The 17,988-nt window shown below is 44.2% G+C and overlaps 1 long non-coding RNA gene across 1 annotated transcript in view; it reads left to right on the top strand.

Annotated features, from left to right (window-relative positions):
* The window catches only part of LOC106492650 (uncharacterized), a 386,415-nt gene extending 374,236 nt beyond the window's left edge, over positions 1-12,179 (top strand). Inside the window, exon 5 of the long non-coding RNA XR_010884044.1 lies at positions 12,107-12,179. This is a non-coding gene — a long non-coding RNA (uncharacterized lncRNA). The remainder of the gene's footprint in view (positions 1-12,106) is intronic.
* Positions 12,180-17,988: the final 5,809 nt, after the last annotated feature.

Here is a 17,988-nt window from a genome sequence, read left to right as displayed (position 1 = left end):
CCCCCGTGGCACGCTGCAGCCCCGCCAGCAGGCACCGGCTTTCCTGCCACCGCCGTGCAAGTGCTCCTAAAGGGGAATTTTGCTGGGAACATACGGGGACAGGGGAGCAAGAACGGGAAGAAATCTCTGGGCTGCTGATGCCACCAGAGCTGGACCAGCGATGGATTCGATCCGTTATTTTCACGGGGGTCTGAAATGCGCCATCGTCTTTTATGCAGCGATATTTGCTTGCTGTCTCCCTGCTCGCTGGCTTTTCAAGCTCTAGTAAAAATCAGCCTGTAGGTAAGTCTGCTTCTCTCCGTGTGCTCTAAGCTGGCTCCGGTGTGCCGTAAATGCAGCCTCGTTATGCCTCGGTAACATAAATAAAACTGGAGCTGTGCGACCTGTATATGGCGGCTGCGAGAAAACTTACCATGTTCCACTTAATTTCTATCCCGACTCATCTAAAAGCTCTATCTGGACAAAAACACGGTGTGATTCAAGAGTCCGTCCTCTCCGCACTTACTGCGGCTTTGGGGGCCTTTCACTGAGGGCATTTTTTAATCTACAGTTCTCTCGTGTTCGGTGGAAAAAAAGGGAATTAAAAGGAGATCTCCCTCCCTCCTGCCCTGAAAAAGCACGGCACCCGAAGGGGCTGCTTGGCAAGAGCCCTCACCAATGTCCCTCCGGTCGTCCCTCATCCTGGCCTGAGCATCCGTCGCAGTTTGCTTCGTGCTTCTGCCATCCTTTGCACAACACGCCGGCCCGCCTGAGCCTGCAGTAAAGACATCAAGATTTTGCAATTAAAAAAAGGCCTGGGTTTAGATGGACTCCTGGTGCAGTAAGGGCTGAAGTGTGAGCTGCCATATGTCCATTCTGGTCCGCAACAGCCATGACTGCTCGCAGCCACCTCAGGAGAGCGGCTCTGGAGAGGTTCCTGGGGTCTCCAGCCCTTCTCGTTCACAACCGGCTCCAGATTTAGCTGTGAAAAGGCATTGCCTCCCTCCCCCCACCCCCAAATTACTTGTATGTTATGAGCAATTGTATTTTTATTGGATAAAACATACCTTTCTTGGGTGTTTCCTTCCAGGAAAGAGTTGACTAAGAAATCCATCTTGGTTTTACTTTTTTTGTCAAACACCTGGAGTGCTTTTCACAGAATGGTTGAGGTTGGAAGGGACCTCAGGAGATCATCTAGTCCAACCCCCCTGCTCAAGCAGGTAATGTCAGGTAATTTCCGGGAAAATGGAAAAAACGGCCACTAAAAAAAAAATAGTGGTTTTCAATGTCCTCAGGCCTGCATCGGTGGGATTTGCAGTCATGAAAGCCAGGTTGCTTTTGAGCATAGCTGAACTGTGGGTGGGACAACCCAGTCCCATCTTTCGAGGCCATCAGGAGTCACACGCAGCTACTGGACATGCACATCACTTCACCCAGCTCGGCCAGCGTCACTGCCAAACACGTGGTTGACTTATAGCCTTGCTCCACCACAGCGGTGGGGTTTGGCCGTGACATCTGGGTGACCAGCGCGGTGATACCCATCAACAGAGCTTTGCGCGAGGCATCCCAAAATGGAACACACTGACATTTTAAAGGGCATTTACTGAACAAATTTTGCTTTCTTCTTAAATTTGCGTGGAAGCAGAACGCCTGAAGGGAGCTGGTAGCCAGCGGGTTGGGCTGTGTATCCCAGGGAAGCTGGGCTCAATGCAAGTTATTAATATCCTGCTTTGTTACTGTTTGTTTTCGGCGTGCGGCATATGTTGGGGGGAAGGAAGCATGTTGCAAGCACAGTTGCTGCTTTACAGGCACGTTGCAAGATGCACGTGGGCGGCGTATTTGTGAAGAGTCTTGATGATGTCTCGTAATAAGAAAACATCTTAATTTAGTAGCAAGGGGCTTTACAAGCGTAACGGCAGTTCACAGCTAAGCCAGCCATGTAACTGTGCTCGGAGATGAATTTCTAAGATGTTTCCATCATTTTCCTTTTCCTTTTCCTTAGTTAGATTGGTGGAGGCTAATTCTGATAGGGGGTTCACGCTTTGCACGTGGATGGCTCTACATGGTTAACAGTCACTAACATTACACTGGCCTGGCTTCTTTGGTTGTTCTGTTTTTAAGAGACTGACCCCATTAAAAAAAAATCTCTGGGAATAATGGCAGAAGCATGGATGTGGAAAACAGAATGAGAATTAAGTACCTATTTGTCAATTATGGTGAAGTTAAATATTTAACAGGCTGCATTTTTAAGGTGTAAATAAGATAAACAGATAACTGCTAATGCTGAAAAGAACCATGAAAATTACATTAGATACCTGACATATTTTTTCCTTACCTGTTTGTAGAAAACTGTCTCCTGATACCCTGCCCATCTAGAGGGAACAGTCACTTCATTGTTGCATTTCCATCTCCGAAGAATCTCTACATCAAAGGTCAAAATCATCAATAGGTAACCAAGCTAATTAATAGCTCTTAGTATCCTTGTAAAACACAGTTTTTAACATCATTTTTGTTTAATATCTCTCATGTCCACCAACTTGATAAACTTTTTTACAAGTTCTGTATTCTAGAAAATTAATTGCACTTTTATTCTTGTGTTCTGAGTTAATTATATAGCTAACCAGGTTTATCTCTTATACATTAAATCCAGCAAGTGCTCTTTTAACAATCAATTGATATTTAATTACAACAGAGAAGCTGCCCTATTAAATCTAAATTAAATGCTCATTCAAGACTATTAAAGTGTTACCAGACCATCATATAGCAAATGCCATACAATGCCGCATAAACCATTATGTGGCTGGTTTTCAAATGCTGCTTTTTAAACCTGGATAGAAAAGTTGACCTCAGATGACATTTTCTTCAATTTTTGGTGAAGTCCTTAGCAAGATTACCTTTATAAAATCAATTTTATTTAATGAATGGTAGGTACAACACAGTGACTTTTTTGGATCTTTGAGCCTAATCATAACAGTTTAGAAGGAAAGACTTCATAAGAATTTCAGATGGCTTCGTGCAAAAATCTTTATGGTTCTGCCCCTTCATGTCGTGCCTGCAGCCTTACGGAGAGGGAGACCCTGCGCCTGGAGCTGCCAGCGTGAGCCGGGGTGGCTCAGGCAAGGCTCCACACCTTCCACCCCAGCCCACCGCCGCTCTCGCACTGCTAGCTGCCGCGTTCATAAAATCATCATCCCAAATCCATGGTTCGCAAACTGGAGACCACAGAAGTATCTGGGCAATGGAGAAGGCTGAAGACGCCCCCAGCTCTTCACCTGTTTTCCTTCTCCTGTCTTGCTGCTCTCTTACAGCCCAAGAAGAGTGCGATGTTTGCCTTGAACCACTGGTAGGGGTAAAGGGCAGGTGGACAAAATGGCATGGACAGCTTTATTTAAAGTTTGCAGTGCACAAATTGGGAGGGGGTGAGGAGGAAAGACTATGAATTACTCCTTTTGATGGAGGTGGGCAAAAGGACTGGAAATCTGGAGACCGGGCTCCAAAAGCTTGAAGCTCTGTAGGGAATTTGCATCCTTGGGTGCACAAGGGTGTTAACGCGAAGGAAGGCAACTGAGTATCGAAAGGGAAAGATTTAAAAAAAATTCTTGTAAAGAAAGCAGTACCTGAGTTAAATAGCCAAAAGGGCTTTTTTTGCAGTACCATGTGGAAGGCATTTAAGTGACTAATATTTCAGTCTTGAAGGGGAAACTTCCATTACTCAGTATAAGCCATTACTTCTGATGAGTTATGGGTCATTCATCAGTCAAATTTATAATGCATCATACATATTCATGCCAGCACATGCTTAGAAGACTAATGTTAATTTTCGTTTCCCTTGGCTTGTTTTCCATCTTCATTTACCTGCACTCTGTAAGCTTCCAGTTTAGAAAAAGTAGAAATTTTCGCTTGATAATTTTTATTGGGTCAATTAACAGTTGAGCAGCCCTGCAAGCAGCCAGGAAATCCTAACATCTGTGCCCATGAAAAGACTTTATTCATTTGACTGCAGCCGTTCACAGAGTGGAGACGAGACTGGGCACAAGTGGGCACCGAGTTCGGTGCTTTGGGCCTAACAGCACCATAAAGATCAACTCATGTAAAGTTCTGTTTAAGCTGTGTTTGCACTCAAAATGCATTTGATTACCATAGCAATTTAGGATCAGCTGCAGGCGTAGCATTAACTTATGAATAAGAAAAGAAAAGAAAACTAGTGGTTCCCAAATTTTCTCCTTGCATCTCCCCTCCTGAGGTCGTGATCTCATTTCCGCGGCACTTCTAGACTCGCAACCTCGCAACTGATGAACATTTTCTGGGGCAGAAAAATAAAAAACGCCTGAAAGCACAGATTAAATGCCCTGCCTGAGAGGCAGCAGAGCCGGCTGCTCATCCCTGCTTTGCCACGGACCTGCTGGGAAAGGCTCGAGCAGCCTCTTTCCTTCTCGGTGCCTGCGTGTCCCTTTTGCCTCCCCGGATCAATAGCTGTCTGGGCAGAGGCGGTGGTTTGGACAACGCGGTTCGCTGTAAGTTTGGACCTTGAGGCACTAAACGCTTTTCCTTTTAAGTAACTGGCTTTGTCTATTTTTCTTTTTTTTTTCCAACGAAAGAACAAAATTGACTCTTTTGCAAGGTGAGACAAAAACTGCTCTTTTGCACAGCAGGATAAGGAGAGGGAAAAACTCTTTTAAGTAGAGTGAAAAGGAAGTCTGCTCCTTGCAAGAGCATCACGAGTGTTTGTACTGCTAGCTCAGGAGCCAGATCTTTTACAAAAATGTATCCCTTGAAGCAATGAGAAGGTACTTCCACAGTTAGATGTCAGGAAGAAATGGATTTAGCTGGTGATCCCCTTTCTTTTAATCAGCTCAGCATTATGCTCCCAGCTTTCCCCGAGTAACAGGAGACAACGATCCATCTGTCAATATTTAAAGACATGAAATGCCAGAGGTGTGCCAAAGCGGGCTGGAGTACCGTAACGGGGCTAATTAGCAGACGGAGGCTCGCAAAATGCCAGGTTTTCAAGTGCGCAATCCAGCAGGAAGCCCTCAGCAGTGAACCTGGGTGGAGCGTGCGTGTCCGAGCTGCCGGGAAGCTCTCGCTCCTCCCTCGCCTCCGTAAATGCTTTTTCCCCCGCAGATTCAGGGAAGGTAACACAGGGTTTCCCCATCGCAGCTGAGCACCTTGTCCACGCGGGATAAGCAATTCCAGCAGACCTGGTTCTTGTTTTGCCTCGGACAAAAGCAAATGGCAATAGCCTTTTTTCCCCTGAGGAATAAAATTCTTCTTTTCAGGCAGCCGTAGAATATTATTTCTAAGCTTCCACCCGCTGGCTGTGCCTTTGTGTTTGTCTGAGGCTTACTTTATATGTTCTGACTGTGAGTAAGTGACCACTGAGTGTGAGTAGTCCCAGTGGAATAAACTTCTGCTTTTCAGCCGTAATGGTGCCAGCATAACCGATAAGATGCAAAGTTTTTATTTCCCAGTTGCAGGTTTCTGAATTCCTCAGTGTTTTTCATTTGCAAAACTTGGCACAGAGGAAAATGTCAATAGTTTGGAGAACTGATGAGTCTTATGGTCCTGTTTTAATTCCCTCATCTTCTGCCAAAGAGACTGCTCTGATCCTTAATTATTCCCTAAACTGCTTTTCCAATTTACTGGAACTACTTCAAAATGAATGCAAAGGTCTCTGGGCTGAATCCTTAACTCATACCTCTGGCATTAAATAGTGTTTCTCATACCTTGCTGTGAAGTGTGTGCTTGACCTAGGGCACAGAAAGTTTGAGAACAGTTTAGCAATTAGGTCAGTGTTTGAAATAAGTGGAAAAAAAACCATCTTTCTGTGCAAGTAAGCATGTGAGTTTAAGAGCAGCACTTGGCCAAATAGTTTATTAATGTTGTCAAGCTGCAGCTTGGTTGAACTGAGCATGTTTCTGGATGGGAAAGGTTGTGCAGGTTGCTTTCTGTGATCAGCCTCAACATCTCCCAGGTGCTTGCTGGTCCGTCCCGTGCCACTGGCATGCGCTGCGTGATGCCAGGTATGACCGTGACCATGAGACAGTGTGAACACGGCGCTGCTGGGCTGGCCAGGACCTGGCCAGGGTCCTTCCCAGCAGCTCTGATTTCATCGGTGTGGTCAGCGGTGGCCACAAGTGAAGGAACGACCGGAGATGCCGGTAGTGAGTGCTCCCTCCGAATGCCACAGCCGCTAATGGTAACTACATCCCGACCACTTTCATTGAGCGTGTTTCCTTCCAAATCCTGTGTGCATTAAACTAATTTCTTCTTAATTGAAATCACATGGTTTTTAATGTCTTTCTACAATATTTCCCTGTCCACAGCGGTAGATAAAAATCTCACCCTATTAGATATTGCCACCAACTCAGCACATTAATATTCATCATTACCTTTTGTATGCTGCCTTTCAATTAATTTCCAGCCCACATGAAAGCCTATTTAATTAATTTTCAAGGTAAAATTTCTCCGAGACAGTATCTCCCACTTCACTCCACATATTATACAGATTCTTTGAATCTGCTTTGATAAGTCTATTGAAAAAAACAATCAAGTTTGGCTAGCAAGATATATTTTTGATATATTTTACTGTCAGTGCTTTTCTGTATCGCTTAAGAATGAAAAGATCTGTTATTCCTGATATGGAGAGACACTGCCTTAAAAACCATGCTGCTGGTGAAAAAAATCCTGGGATTATATCAGCCTCGCTACACGGTCAGCCACCGGAGCAAGGGGGTTAAATGCTGCCCAGGCAGCCTATTTGTCGTATAATATCTTCTTAGATTACAATATGCGCTTCAAAGGCGAGCAGGGAGTGAACAGCTAAGACTGGCATTTTCAAACGGGTAGTCAGTGAATGATGGCAAGATTTTAGCTCTGCTGTGTATGTAGCAGCTTGTTCTAACGTACATCATTTGGGGAAGTTACGCTGTGTAACGTATGTCATTATATGATATGGCTGCCGAGACAAGAACATCTGGGTTGAGGTGTGCAGTCTGCATGGAGGAGGATGCCATGGACAGGCTGGATATGACCATTGCACCTCTTCCCTGTGTGCTTCAGTAGGCATCTCTATGGGGGTCCTATGCATATAGATCATCAGACTTATTCTCTTCCTTGTTGTCCATACTATATTTGAACCCTTCACCTCAATCATAAGTGAATATATCAGTCTGTGACCACTACAGAGCCCTTCCTTCTGACATTTCTCAGATAAAAAATAAGTAGCATTCAATGTCACTCTAGCTAGCTTTCAGAAAGATTTATGGTTTTTGTTATGGAGCTGGATATTATAACTAATGACTTTAAGTAAAAAATTACTGGACAGATGCTGCCTTCATGTCAAGTCTGATTGAGTAAATGCCAATGAAAAGTAGTTCCTCATAACAGATTCATCTTCTGACATTGAGCATATCAGTGTATCCTTGACAACAAAGCTTAAAAGAACAGCAAAACAAATGTACTCGTTATGTTGGCTGAAAATTAAGTGAACCAAACTTGGATTGATCGCTTCCTCATTGCACAGTTCAGTAACTGAAAGTGTCCCCTGCTCACCGTTCTGTTCAGCATTCTCATCTCAAGCCCTTTATGTATTTCAAAAATAAGAAGGAAAGTAATGTGATGGCTGAGAAGAAACCAGTAGCCAAGGAACATGCCAAGAATATAGAAAAATAACATATATAGGCATTAATCCAATGAGCTTATGTATAAAATTCATCTTCTGAAGCCCATAGTGTTTGCATTTCCATGTATATCTATTGGTGATGGCTCTCCATGTAACAGGTACAGTAGCACTGAGTTCCTTTCTTGATTTTATTTTATATATACACATAATCTTTATGTCTGTAGAGGGACAGGCATATTGTTAAGTCTCTAAGCTTGATGGGCTGTACTACTACTCAGATTCATAAGCAAGGGGGATTTGTATGTAGTTAGTAGGACTGTATAAAACAAACAATACTCTTTCTTTGAAGGATGGATCGTATTTTATCTGAGATACTGCATACATTGAAGCCCCTCCTTGCCTAGGTTATCCCCACTATCACAATCCAAGTAAAAAATAATAATAAGGGAAAAAGCCGAGGTAAGGTGCAAGATCCAAGTGACTGATGTATGGAGTCTTAAAGGACGTATGAACATGTGAACGGCTGAATGGGGTAGCAGACATCTTGTATGACAGTCCTTAGTGACAGTTGTTAAGAAACAAAATGGCCTCCATTATGGTGGTTGTTTATTCCAAATAATATATCTACAGAAGTATACAGAAGACAATCTTATATTTTTTTAATGGTGCTCTTGTTTTAATAACACTTAAGCACTTAAGAGTTGCACTTTTGGAATAGGCCCCAACTGCGCAAGTTATTATACGAACACATAATGCCTTGTTAGGAAGCCACTTAAAAGCAAAGAGACTGAAGAGGACTCTGAAGATTAAGTGAGTTGAGGCTTCTGAAAATATAAGGGAGTTTGGGTCAAGGAAGGGAAGAGCCGGGGCCACACCTGATGCAAATGCAGGAATGCAGGGCTCTGGGGGTCTCCATGCTCTTATGCTGGCTCTAGCCCAGACTGGACTTTTGCTTTTTCTGAGCTGTCTCTGCATCAGTATGGAAAGGAATATTATGCCTTCTGCCCTCAAATAGAGGAGTCTGACCTTTACAAGAGTGTTTTCATAAAAGCAATCTGGCATATTATAAGCCAAATTAGTTTTTTCATTTATTTGGTTTGGCTCTTTTACATGGTTTCGTTTCAGGTTATCCAGATGCAAGAAGTTGCCTTTTGCTTGGGAAAGGAAGGAGCTGGGGAGAAGGCAGGAGGAGAGAGAGGAAGGGACATTAGTTTCAGTTCTGGAGGTGATAGTAAGGTGCATTTTTCAGGGAGAAAGTCATTAGTATTGTTCTTTCCTCTCCGTTGTATAATCAGCATCTTGAATCTTATGCCATTTCCATGGACCTTTACAAATAAAGTCAGGATGCTATGACTGTTTCAGGTGAACATAATAAAGATAGAGGAACTCCAGCAAACCCCTTGAAAAACTGCTTGGTTTCCCTGGCTGCCAGATGTTGGCTGTGCGAGACTTACTGCCAGTAGAAGCTTTAGGGGAAGAAGAAGTGAGTTCTCCGCAAGGTCAGAACCATTATCTATTTGTGTAGCTGGTGGATTGCACTTTAAGTACTATTTGTATTGAAAAAAAATCTGCTTGTTACATGGCTGGCCATGTCAGCTCATCCAGGCAGCTGTAAGGCTCTATTTATGTAGATGATTAGATTTCCAGTAATTAAAGTTTAGGGGTCAGTTCTGGGTCAGAAGGGAATCAGAGCAAGAGGAAAGGCCATTCATGAAATGTGCCTTGTGTCTACCCTTTGTGAATGACTTGGTCTTTACGTGGGTGGTCGGGTTTGCAAGATACAGTATTATACTCTAAGCTGATTCCCACTGTATTTCATAGGAGTCTTCTCTTTGATAGTAAAGAGAGTTAAGAGAGGTCCTAAATATTTACCATTGACTACATATTGCAAGTAATGGAGATAAGAAATCAAGTCTATTACACTGCATTTCTGAGTGCAGGAATTTGTGGTGCTCATGAAAAGAGAGGTACTTGCTAAGACTTTTCTCTGGATCTGAAGGAGCAGCATGTTCCTTAGGGATACATGAATGTGTCCGTGCCTGTCTCTGATGGTTTTCTTGGTTGTAGAAATTGTGATTCAGCTATAGATCCCTCACATGCTCTCCCTGCTGCGTTGTGAACAGGAAAGAGGTCTTCCAAGCTGAAGGCTGCCCATTATCTTTGAGTGCCCTTCTCAGGGGTCTGGTGCTTGCCTGATAGCAGCTCAGCAACATGCAAAGTCTTGGTGTGGTGGGTACGCAGAAGGTTTTATATGTGAAGTGTTGCCTGTTATTGCTCAAAGACAGGAAGATCCGAAGATGAAAGCCTGACACAGTGGTGGAGTTCAGGAGGGATTGTGAGAAAGTGCATAAGGAAAGAGAAAAGAAGCTGCAGGGACGATCCAGATTTTTGGAAACAGAAACTGGACAATAGCTTCTAGGTGAAGTATGAGACTAAAAGGATGTAGCAGAGAGAGAGAGCCCAGCTAGAAATTAGTAGAGGAGCACATTGCAACACTGCAGATGAGGCAAAGACATCATGAAGATGAAACAGGCAGTGAGGAAGAAGAGAAAAGCAGCTAGCTCCCAAGGAAGAGGAACAACAGTGAAGGTAACTGGGACCTGAGCCCCAGGAGGAGGGAGGACAGATGGCAGTGAAGGAGAACAGAAGTCATGATGATCTTCAAGCAGAGAGGAGGATGGAAAAGAGAGGCTGAAGAATTACCTGCCATTGGGGGTACTGGAGGTAAATTGATGAGCCTGTCATCAGAACTAACCCATACAACTGAAAGGACATGAAGATGTAGTTGGAAAGGCCGGAAAGGATCCTGATGGATAGAAACAAGAAAGATTTCACTGACTGCCTTCATCCTGGGAACATCTGAGACAGTGAAGGTCTGCAGCAGGTTGGAGGTAGCCCTCAATCAGGCAATCTTTAGTGGAGTTCTGGTCCTCCCATGGGAAGGATGAGGCTGGGGCTGTGAGGAAGGCTGGAGGGAGAGGATGGTGTTCATTCACAGTGAATGTCAAATATTTTATTAGCAATTGTCCAAGAAGATTTTTCACTTCTTTCTGAAGCACTGGAGAAAGATTCATTGCTGGCTCCCTCTATGCAAAAGAATAGATAACTGCTTTGTTTTTCTCTTTTTAAGAGAACCATCACTGCGGTGTCTTGGTTTGTGCACAGTTAATGAAAATCAAGATAAAGGCTAATGAGCCAGTAATAAGCAAGAGTATGAGCTCATTCCAAAATTTAACTATGGACATAATCAAGGAGATGTACAGCATCCATTTTAAAAATTATTTACTTCTCCTGTGGCAACTTGCTATCAATGTGGCATAAATCAATAAGAAATTAATTCCAAACTGTTCCTAAGGCTGTGTGAACTGTAAGAAAATCATAGGAGGCAATTCATAAATAGGAGCCTGGGACAAACGCGTGGCCACTGTGGCTTTCCAAATGTCCGCGGACTGAAGAAGCCATTATCTTGCCCATTTCGAGAGGGGCCAACAGAGGTGGCGGCTCTTCTGCTCGTGACACTGGGAGCCCTCTGTGCACACAGCTGTACTCCAGGGTCTGTGTGACCATCCACGCATGCATTCCCTCTCTTTCGCCTTCTCTCCCTGCCTCCCTGCCTCCCTTTTTCAAAGCCCAGCCCTGTTTGTAAAGGCCAAATGCGGAATGCCTCACAGCTCAGGGAGAGACTCCCATTAACTCCAGTGGGCTTCCAAGTAGACCCTAAAGGCACAATCTAGCTCTCAACATTGCTCTGAGAAAAGGTCATTCCTGTAACACTAATAGTATACGGTGTGTTCAGCATCTCCAAATACCCATTTAGTTTGAGTCACGCAGAGACGTTTTCCACTGTTTTTCTCAGATACTTAAACTCTTTCAGATATGTTCCTGTGTGCCTGGTAGGTGGGTGGAGAGTGAAAGCCATCATGAAAAAGGGGATGTTGTCTTCGTGACAACTTTCCTTCTTTCATCTGATGTTGAGCGAGTCCTGTTTCGCCCGGCTTCCGCAAGCCTCACGGCACAGATGTTGCTTAGCAGGCAGCCTAAATCTCACAAGCGCAACGTCTCCTGTTAACCGCACAAAGGACTTCAAACATTCAGGCGCAAAACACGCTGTGGTTCCTCCTGGGGGAATAACAATTTCTTGCACAGTGCCCAAGCACTACGGATACTACAAGCAGCGCTGTGAGGGGCAGAGGGAAGGCAACGGTAGCGGTGGGAGGTCAAGAGAGATTTGTGTGTCCTTAGAAAAAGCCACCGAACTGTCAGCCGCAGTATTATCGTTCTCTAGTGAAACTAGATTTTGACAGAAAATGCTGAGGCGGTTGTCATAGCTATATCCATAGTCTGCATACCCTTAATTCAGCGTGGCATGAATCCCGATGTTTGCTTACTTAGGAACTAGGTAGGTTTGATTTCACTTCCAAGGTCTCTCTGAAACATTTTGTCTCTAAAATCCTCTGTATGTGATTTTGTTGCATGAAATCTCTGTGTATGCCTTTTTCCTAGTCATCACTGATCTGCTGAGTGCTTCCCATGTAAAGGATGCCGCCAACTGCAGCGTCCCTCGGACCTTCTGGAGAGGCCGGTCTCTCTGCAGCAGTCAGACAAGCAGAGCAGAAGATCAGGGAGAGGGTCCTGGGCCCATTCACGAACCATATCTTCGCTCCTCAGTACAGTATTATCAGGCTGGGAAGTCGCACACCGATGGCTAACACTGACTTTGTAGCAGGTTTTATTGCTCTTCTGGAAGCCTCTAAAGCAGGGTGGTCTCAAATGCAAAGCTTAAATGAATATGCAGAGAGAGTGACAGTGTGCCGACGGAGCTGCAAAAGGAGCACGCTCAGGAGAAGGCTGCTCTTGTGTGAGCTTTTTTAGACCTAGTAATAAAACAGCAAGGGCATTCCTTAAAAAATGAACTGCATCTTGACATCCTGACAAACCTTTTAGGAACATAGATTGTCATTAACACAAACTCCGTTTTCCTGTGTCTGGCAGTGGTGAGCATAGCTGTCCTGCTGAAGGCTTCACTCCAGCTCGCAGGGGTTAGAACGTAGCTTAAAGCTTGACCTAGAAAGGCCAAAATTCCCATAGGAAAAAAACCTGCAGTTGCAGGAATTTGGTTTAGGCTTGATAGTAGAGCACGATCTCTCTCCTCCAAAAGAAGAGCAATGAGATGCCAGATTTAACATTCGCGAAGGTTGTCCATTCGTCGCTCCATGACTGCAGCTGAGGAGGACGCCGGGCGGCGCAGAGCCCTCAGCGCAGGTCTCACCAGGCCAGCCGCGTTTGCATGAGTAGCTGTAGCTCGAAAGAAATGTAAGTATGGTGTTGCTGGACTTGAGATGGCTCATAGAGATTGCAAAGTAGCAATAGCAGTAGATTAAACCTGTACGTTAGTACTAGTCTGCCTTATCCTTGCACACCTCCTTTCTGAATGTGGCTTGTGCCAAGCTCTAGCTTCTTCGGTTAGGCCGGCGTGTGAAATGAATTTGATGTTTCAGGAGCAGACAGTTAAAGCAGAACGTCCTTACGTGGAGAGCTTAGCTTAGCGATTTGCTAGATTGTTGTTCCAAGTTTTGGAAAAATCTGATAATGACTTAGTTTAAAATGCATCAGACGTTCTTGGAGCTTGCCTAACTGATTGTTGCGAAAATAATCATTATGGCGCATTATGCTGAAGTGTTTGTTTTATACTAATTGTTCTGACCTTCTTCATCTGTATTTGATGAGATTTCTATGCATAATTAAAAGGCCCTCCAGGAAAAAAAAAAATTGTCAGCAAACTAATCTATAGGACAAGTAAATGCAGATCATTCCTATCACCTTAATTCATTTAAAATTCAGCCTTCCTTTTTCCTTAAGATTTCTTCCTTCATCAGTGCTTAGTATGAGCTAATTATAAGCCACTTTAGCCTATTGTTAAGCTGCATACAGATTTTTTTCCATTCTGAAGCCCAGGTTTTTCATTTGCTTATAGTATAAAGCAGCCAGATGTTTCTTTAGGAAATACAAAGCAGAGCAGTATATAGACATTATATCCTTTGCAACATACCATATGATGGGGCAACCTACCTTGGAAAGGCCACCTGATGGAAGCAGGCATCTCTGGCACGTGCCAGGTGTCTAGGTGTCTGCCTCAGGCTGAAGTCCCTCTTTTATTGCTGAGGCATGGGACTGAGCCTAGAGGGAAGTATTTTGTTTAGTCTCTATTAGAAAGAGCAGTGCTGCTCATATTGAGGGGAGCTGTTTAATTTGAAATAACATAATGGTCTCATGCCTTCAGAATGGGACTTCAAGTTTGCCAGGTCCTTTGCTAGAGATTTTGTGTTTACAATCTCCTGGAGAAGCCAATTGCATGCGGTTAATTTATTAAGGCTTTGGAAGAAAAAAAAAAAGTTCTTTGCATCTGCAAAGTTGTGGCAGGGAGCAAACGTAGGGAACTTTGCATCTTCTACAAAGACGGGGCAGGGAACTATGTGTGAAAACCTGGAGGGACAGAGCAGAGCACAGACCCTGGGAGAGGGCAGCGTGGCCAGACCTAGACGGGGTTTCATTGTCCCTCTGCAAGCGTAAAGACATTGCAGCGCTGATGGTGGGGCAGCAGGAAAGTGCCGTTAGTGTGGGAAGGGAACAGCAGCATTTGCTCTTTCACTTTGCTCTTTACATTGCAAAATCGTCTTGGAAATTGCTTTGCCTTGATCTATATCCCACTGGCTTATTGGTAGTTAGACTGGATCTTGTTTTTTTTTTTTACTTTAATTCAAAAAATATAAACATCTGAAGTGGTGATTTCTGAATGTGGATATTGTTCCTTACAGTAAAGAGGGGAGTCTGGGGCAGGTTCTTTTGCCCTCTGCCCAACCAGATTAAGCTGGGAGCCCGCCCATACATGCTGGAGGGGTCCTGAACTCGGAGCGCTCTGGGCTTTGATGGGAACTACAGTCCATCCTCTGTACTTTCAGGGAAGCAAACTCCCACTGAAGCAAAGGGCAGTTTAGCTACTTTGAAGTCTCAAAACATGGCTATTTACTGGCATCAAGTCTACACAATAGGTGCTTCAAGCCTTGAGTAGTCTAGTTTTGTGAGGCTGTGGCACTCTATCTAGATGGTTGAAAAACCAGACTGGTTCGTTGCCCCTTGCTAATCACCAGCTCCCTCTGGCAGCTGGCTGGCAGCCCCAGCACAGGAGACTGCTGCAAACAGAGCCTACGTGTTTTTATCGGAAAAATTAAACCCAATTAAAATTGACACGATTATACTGTGCTGGTTCTTTCCTTTCTCTTACGCTCAGACGTCACAGGATCTTTAGGGTGAGTATCGTCTCTCTGTAGATTGCCTGTCGTATTGTAGTCGCTGAGGAGGAAAAGGGCAAGAAGACTCTGGTACGCTGTAAATGAGCAGTTAGGGAATAAAAAAGCTAGTTCAGGCTGGAGATATGCGTAAGGACCGAGTCCTGGTAGGACTTTGAGTTTGCTGAGGGTCTTGCAGAGCTCACCGCTAAATAGCTGTACTTATATCCCTGGATGAAAGCTTGCTGCTGAGCCCGTATTTAAATAATAAATGCTGGGTATGACAGTTTTCATCTCCATAACTGGAAATGCGTATAAGTGCACACATTTCTAAATAAGACCAGGATGTTTTCCAAGGTGTTATAAATGCATATGACAAATCTCCCGAGTTCACCAAATGGAATTAAAGGAGATAAAACTTACAAGAATGAGAACCAAAGCTGAGGGCTGAGCCCTCAAAGTCAAGTGTCCAACTGAATAGTACCCATGCACTTGCATAACAAGATTCGCATCTCTTTAGTGTTCTTTCTTACTACAGCCGTGACATTTTAAATTGGTCAATAGATGTAAAATTGCATCGATTCATTAATTTTTAAAAGCAAACTTTGAAAAGCGACTAAGATGCATTTTGAGGAAAGGCATATAGTTAGAAAGGTTAATTGTTGTTTCAAGCCACTTGGTAAAATCAATAGGACTTGGAACTCTTACGCTTTCTGTGTCTGGTTTTTGTTAAAAAAAAAAAAGAGCTAACGGCTGTAAGTCTCCCTGCCAGGGTTCAGGAGTTTGTGCCCCATAAACACAAAACGGCGGCTAACGGGGGAGTCGGGAGTCACGGCTCAGTCACTGGGCAGGACGACTGGTTCATGCTCCTCTTCAGTAATGGAGAATAAAGGAAATGCTACTTTTGCGAAGGACAGAATAGGACAGAACATTTGATTATGTATGTTTACCTCCCCAAAGCTATGTGAGAAGCTGCTGGTGAAGGTTATAAAGGCAGTTCCTCAGGAAACGGGGGACCAGAATTAGGGCTTTTTATCCTGTTTACATGGTCCCTGGCTTCAGTGTCGATCTGCTGTGCAGAATTCGACCCTGGCTCTTGACGAGAAACGGGGTCACTGTTTCACAGGTCACGGCTAATATTTTCTCTGCCTTTTGCAGGCGTGAAACGAAGGCACAAAGAGAGACACCGAGAAGCACCCGCTAATTCTGAGCGCTGCGTTTGCGATACCGCGACCCCCATTTCTGGGAGAATTTAGGCAGCCAGTTCCTTGCCCAACCTCCGGGCAGTGCTTCCTCCTCGCTGCCCCGCTCCGGGGCCCGGCAGCCCGGGCGCTGCCTCCGAGCGGCTCCGGGATCCGGCGCGTGGCAGGACGGGAGCCCGGGCGATGCTTTGCGCCGTGCTCTCGCCCCGGCCACCCACCGGCACAGTCGCGCCGTGCGCTCGGGGTTGTTTCCAGCCTGCCTCGCAGGAGTATAAATGAAATAATAGCTTTTAGATCGAGTTAATAGACTTAGATGATAAAACACAACGGGGGTTTTGTTAAGAACATGAGTGAGTAGCTCTGAAAAAACAAAGCTGTATAAAATTAATACGAGCGAAACTGCAGTTCCTCGGGAAGCAGAGGTTTCGAGCTGCCTCTGGTACTTAGAGCGTGCAAAGGTTCAAAGCACCCTAATCAGGGCTGTTGTTCTTTTATCGCCGGTCCCACCACGCAGCCGTCCTTCGAGCGTCGTGATTCCAGAGTTTGCGATCTGAGTAATTCCTTTCTGAGTGTCACTTTAACCATGCAGCTAATCTGCTTTTTTTTCCTCCACACTGATCTGATTTAGATGGAACAATGTGAAATCAAAAGCTCCATTTGTCTGAACTCGTATAATGGGTTAGAATTATTTAACACTCTTGCATTCTGAATGCATGTGCCACTTTCTGTAAAATATATATATATATATATATATATCTCTGCACATACAAAAGTATACATTGACCAAAGCTTGTGAATGTCTGACTAAATTCAAATCTCTGCTAATGCACATTAAAACTTTCTAAGTTTTAACTAGATATTGTTGATTAAATCTAGTTCTAGTGTTCTTATCTTTAGCCCTTTTTACTCACAGTTTAGCAGAAATATGTATTTTAATCACTCAGTACTGTCCTTTTGGACTCCTTTACAAGCATACCCTCAGATTTTTCCCCTCCTACCTTTTGATGGTACAAAAATTCCATCGAATTTTCAGAATTTAGGCATGACCATGGATTTTTCCCTCATTGTCCACCAAACATGCTCTTGGTGAAGATGGAGCAAATGTCACCTGTGTGAACAAATGAGCTGATGCAGTAATACAAAGCGACGTGGGTTCACACTGGGGGTAAACCTGGCGTCTGGTGCTTTGGAGGGTACCAAGCTTCCCACCCCCACCTGCCACTGAGCAGCAGAAAGCACAGTCTCATGGTCTCAAGTTATTTTGGGGCATCAAATGTGACAGTTTTGGGGGCCAAAACCAAAACAAACTCCTCTGACATTTTGCAAGCTTCAGTTCAGTGACTGCACTCAAAGAGAAGAGAGAGGGTTTTTTAATAAAATAAAAGAAATGAAGGAGTAATTCCCCTACTGAATAGGGTGGAATACATTCTGTTTTTCTCTGTGACCCTTTCAGTGTTTGTTCCTATGCTGGCTCAATTCTTTATTTTAGTCCTCAATAAAGAAAGCATGAGTTTTTGAGAAATGATTACCCAGTCTCCCAGGTTGGTCTGGTTCCTCAGTCAAACAGTATGGGGCTTGACTGGAAGTTGCCCACCTTCCTTGAACTTCACAAATTCGGTTATGATTTCTCCGTTGCACTCATTTTGCAGATTCTGGTGGAGGAGGAGAGAGAGAAATAAATAGCTGCAGAAGTTTCTTAGTGTCGTATTTTGTGTTGTTGCTCACCGAGATGCAAAGGAGGAAAGTGCCAAGGTGCAGCAAGAAGAGGCTGCTTCAACTGTATGAAGAAAACAGCTTTGCGGAGCTGCTCTGGAGCAAATCCACAGCTTGGGAGGAAGATACTTAACACCGTCTTCCTACACATATCCCTGCAGCACAGAGCACCCAGCAATTTCCG

The sequence above is a fragment of the Apteryx mantelli genome, chromosome 4 (assembly GCF_036417845.1).
Source record: "Apteryx mantelli isolate bAptMan1 chromosome 4, bAptMan1.hap1, whole genome shotgun sequence".
Lineage (NCBI taxonomy): Eukaryota > Metazoa > Chordata > Aves > Apterygiformes > Apterygidae > Apteryx > Apteryx mantelli.
Note: the sequence above shows the minus strand (reverse complement) of the source record. Positions and strands in the feature narration are given on the sequence as shown.